Raw genomic sequence first — 5,112 nt, forward strand, 5'->3', positions numbered from 1 at the left:
GAGAGGTGATAGACGCCAACGAGCCCGCGCATAGCAATCGAGGTGTAAAAAGGGCGTTGAAGGCAGGAAGCCTGGACGAAAGAGGCTACGAGGTCACCTCGAAGCGGTCTAAGAATCGGGCGCACTTGGGGCGACTACCAGTGCCAACCCCTTATCCCGCGGTGCGTCCGACACACAGAAATTTCCAAGGCGGCCAAGGAGCCTCCCCGCATAGCAATCGGGGTGTGAGGTTACGGATGCAGCATTGATAGCAATCGAGGTGTGAGGCGAAGGATGCAGAAGTGAGAGCCGAGGGATGTAGCAGAGATAGCAATCGGGGTGTGTGATGCAGAAGAGATAGCAATCGAGGTGTGCGGTGGGAAGGGCCCAGCAGCCAGAATGCATGAAGCGACGGATGAAGCAGTGATGACAACCGGGCTGTGAGGAGAGGAGGGATGCAGCCAAGAAAGCAATCAGGGCTCGAGGCAAGGGATGCATCAAGGATAGCAATCATGTTGTGAGGCGAGATTCCAAAGGCTAAACGTGAGAGGCTGCAGGGTCGACTCAGAGAGGTCTATGCATGTGAGAGGCTGAAAGCAAGGTCGACTCGGAGCGGTCTATGCATCGGGCGCGCTTGGGGCGACTACCAGTGCCAACCCCTTATCCCGCGACGCGTCCGACAAAGAGAACGTTCCAAGGCGGCAGAGGAGGTTACCAGCCGAAGGATGCAGTAGCAATAACAGGTATAGTTCCGCGGCGGCCGAGAAGACTCACCGCATAGGAATCGGGATGCGAGGCGAGGGATGCGGCGGGAAGGCCCCGACGGCTAAACGGAAGAGGCTGCAGGGCCGCCTCGGAATGGTCCAAGCATCGGATGCGATTGGGACGACTACCAGTGCCAACCCCTTATCCCGCGATGCGTCCGATACACAGATAGTTCCAAGGCGGCCGAGGAGCCTCACCGCATATCAATCGGGGTGCGAGGCGAGGGATGGGGCGGGAAGGCCCCAACGGCTAGACGGAAGAGGCTTCAGGGCCACCTCGGAATGGTCCAAGCATCGGACGCGCTTGGGGCGACTGCCAGTGCCAACCCCTTATCCCGCGATGCGTCCGATACACAGATGGTTCCAAGGCGGCCGAGGAGCCTCACCGCATAGCAATCGGGGGTGCGAGGCGAGGGATGGGGCGGGAAGGCCCCAACGGCTAGACGGAAGAGGCTTCAGGGCCGCCTAGGAATGGTCCAAGCATCGGACACGCTTGGGGCGACTACCAGTGACAGCCCCCTATCCCGCGATGCGTCCGATACGAAGATGGTTCCAAGGCGGCCGAGGAGCCTCACCGCATAGCAATCGGGGTGCGAGGTGGGGGATGCGGCGAGATGGCCCCAACGGCTAGACGGAAGAGGCCACAGGGCCGCGTCGGAATAGTCCAAGCATCGGACGCGCTTGGGGCGACTACCAGTGACAACCCCTTATCCCGCGATGCGTCCGATACGAAGATAGTTCCAAGGCGGCCGAGGAGCCTCACCGCATAGCAATCGGGGTGCGAGGTGGGGGATGCGGCGAGATGGCCCCAACGGCTAGACGGAAGAGGCTGCAGGGCCGCCTCGGAATAGTCCAAGCATCGGACGCGCTTGGGGCCACTACCAGTGACAACCCCTTATCCCGCGATGCGTCCGATACGAAGATAGTTCCAAGGCGGCCGAAGAGCCTCACCGCATAGCAATCGGGGTGCGAGGTGGGGGATGCGGCGAGATGGCCCCAACGGCTAGACGGAAGAGGCCACAGGGCCGCCTCGGAATAGTCCAAGCATCGGACGCGCTTGGGGCGACTACCAGTGACAACCCCTTATCCCGCGATGCGTCCGATACGAAGATAGTTCCCAGGCGGCCGAGGAGCCTCACCGCATAGCAATCGGGGTGCGAGGCGAGGGATGCGGCGAGATGGCCCCAAAGGCTAGACGGAAGAGGCTGCAGGGCTGCCTCGGAATAGTCCAAGCATCGGACGCGCTTGGGGCGACTACCACTGCCAACCCCTTATCCCGCGATGCGTCCGATACACAGATAGTTCCGAGGCGGCCGAGGAGGTGGGGGATGCAGCGAGATGGCCCCAACGGCTAGACGGAAGAGGCTGCAGGGCCGCCTCGGAATAGTCCAAGCATCGGACGCGCTTGGGGCGACTACCAGTGACAACCCCTTATCCCGCGATGCGTCCGATACACAGATAGTTCCGAGGCGGCCAAGGAGCCTCACCGCATAGCAATCGTGGTGCGAGGTGGGGGATGCGGCGAGATGGCCCCAACGGCTAGACGGAAGAGGCTGCAGGGCTGCCTCGGAATGGTCCAAGCATCGGATGTGCTTGGGGCGACTACCACTGCCAACCCCTTATCCCGCGATGCGTCCGATACACAGATAGTTCCAAGGCGGCCGAGGAGCCTCACAGCATAGCAATCAGGGTGCGAGGCGAGGGATGCGGCGAGAAAGCCCCAACGGCTAGAGGGAAGAGGCTTCAGGTCCGCCTCGGAATGGTCCAAGCATCGGACGCGCTTGGGGCGACTACCAGTGACAACCCCTTATCCCGCGACGCGTCCGATACACAGATAGTTCCAAGGCGGCCGAGGAGCCTCACCGCATAGCAATCGGGGTGCGAGGCGAGGGATGCGGCGAGAAGGACCCAACGGCTACACGGAAGAGGCTTCGGGGCCGCCTCGGAATGGTCCAAGCATCGGACGCGCTTGGGGCGACTACCAGTGACAACCCCTTATCCCGCGACGCGTCCGATACACAGATAGTTCCAAGGCGGCCGAGGAGCCTCACCGCATAGCAATCGGGGTGCGAGGCGAGGGATGCGGCGAGAAGGACCCAACGGCTAGACGGAAGAGGCTTCGGGGCCGCCTCGGAATGGTCCAAGCATCGGACGCGCTTGGGGCGACTACCAGTGACAACCCCTTATCCCGCGACGCGTCCGATACACAGATAGTTCCAAGGCGGCCGAGGAGCCTCACCGCATAGCAATCGGGGTGCGAGGCGAGGGATGCGGCGAGAAGGACCCAACGGCTAGACGGAAGAGGCTTCGGGTCCGCCTCGGAATGGTCCAAGCATCGGACGCGCTTGGGGCGACTACCAGTGACAACCCCTTATCCCGCGACGCGTCCGATACACAGATAGTTCCAAGGCGGCCGAGGAGCCTCACCGCATAGCAATCGGGGTGCGAGGCGAGGGATGCGGCGAGAAGGACCCAACGGCTAGACGGAAGAGGCTTCGGGTCCGCCTCGGAATGGTCCAAGCATCGGACGCGCTTGGGGCGACTACCAGTGACAACCCCTTATCCCGCGACGCGTCCGATACACAGATAGTTCCAAGGCGGCCGAGGAGCCTCACCGCATAGCAATCGGGGTGCGAGGCGAGGGATGCGGCGAGAAGGACCCAACGGCTAGACGGAAGAGGCTTCGGGTCCGCCTCGGAATGGTCCAAGCATCGGACGCGCTTGGGGCGACTACCAGTGACAACCCCTTATCCCGCGACGCGTCCGATACACAGATAGTTCCGAGGCGGCCGAGGAGCCTCACCGCATAGCAATCGGGGTGCGAGGCGAAGGATGCGGCGAGAAGGACCCAACGGCTAGACGGAAGAGGCTTCGGGTCCGCCTCGGAATGGTCCAAGCATCGGACGCGCTTGGGGCGACTACCAGTGACAACCCCTTATCCCGCGACGCGTCCGATACACAGATAGTTCCAAGGCGGCCGAGGAGCCTCACCGCATAGCAATCGGGGTGCGAGGCGAGGGATGCGGCGAGAAGGACCCAACGGCTAGACGGAAGAGGCTTCAGGGCCGCCTCGGAATGGTCCAAGCATCGAACGCGCTTGGGGCGACTACCAGTGACAACCCCTTATCCCGCGACGCGTCCGATACACAGATAGTTCCGAGGCGGCCGAGGAGCCTCACCGCATAGCAATCGGGGTGCGAGGCGAGGGATGCGGCGAGAAGGACCCAACGGCTAGACGGAAGAGGCTTCAGGGCCGCCTCGGAATGGTCCAAGCATCGGACGCGCTTGGGGCGACTACCAGTGACAACCCCTTATCCCGCGACGCGTCCGATACACAGATAGTTCCGAGGCGGCCGAGGAGCCTCACCGCATAGCAATCGGGGTGCGAGGCGAGGGATGCGGCGAGAAGGACCCAACGGCTAGACGGAAGAGGCTTCAGGGCCGCCTCGGAATGGTCCAAGCATCGGACGCGCTTGGGGCGACTACCAATGACAACCCCTTATCCCGCGACGCGTCCGATACACAGATAGTTCCGAGGCGGCCGAGGAGCCTCACCGCATAGCAATCGGGGTGCGAGGCGAGGGATGCGGCGAGAAGGACCCAACGGCTAGACGGAAGAGGCTTCAGGGCCGCCTCGGAATGGTCCAAGCATCGGACGCGCTTGGGGCGACTACCAGTGACAACCCCTTATCCCGCGACGCGTCCGATACACAGATAGTTCCGAGGCGGCCGAGGAGCCTCACCGCATAGCAATCGGGGTGCGAGGCGAGGGATGCGGCGAGAAGGACCCAACGGCTAGACGGAAGAGGCTTCAGGGCCGCCTCGGAATGGTCCAAGCATCGGACGCGCTTGGGGCGACTACCGTTGCCAACCCCTTATCCCGCGATGCGTCTGATACACAGATAGTTCCGAGGCGGCCGAGGAGCCTCACCGCATAGCAATCGGGTTGCGAGGCAGATTATTGGGAAGGGAACCCCCTGGGATGCGGCTCAAGCAGTGCCCAAAGGGACTGGAATGCGGAATCACATCGAGAGACCCAAATGCTATACGAGGGCTCAAATCGAATTATCGATTTGGCCACGACATGGACGCATCGGAACGACTACCTTTGCCGAACCACTCGCAATTGCATCCATACCGAAACCAATAGACATTTCCGTTAGAGCCCTCGCATAGCATTCGGGAATCTCGCATGCCCCTCTAAATCGACCAATGCTGGCGCTCAATGAAAATCCGAGCGCTACCACCGTTCGAGCGCCAGCATTGGTCGAGTTAGAGGGGCACGGGGGAGAATGCTCCAGTCAACACCTCCCCTATATAAGTTATTTGTCCGATTCTCGCACAACCGTAGTCTGCCTCGTCGAATCAA

The sequence above is a fragment of the Cryptomeria japonica genome, unplaced genomic scaffold (genome assembly GCF_030272615.1).
Source record: "Cryptomeria japonica unplaced genomic scaffold, Sugi_1.0 HiC_scaffold_296, whole genome shotgun sequence".
Lineage (NCBI taxonomy): Eukaryota > Viridiplantae > Streptophyta > Pinopsida > Cupressales > Cupressaceae > Cryptomeria > Cryptomeria japonica.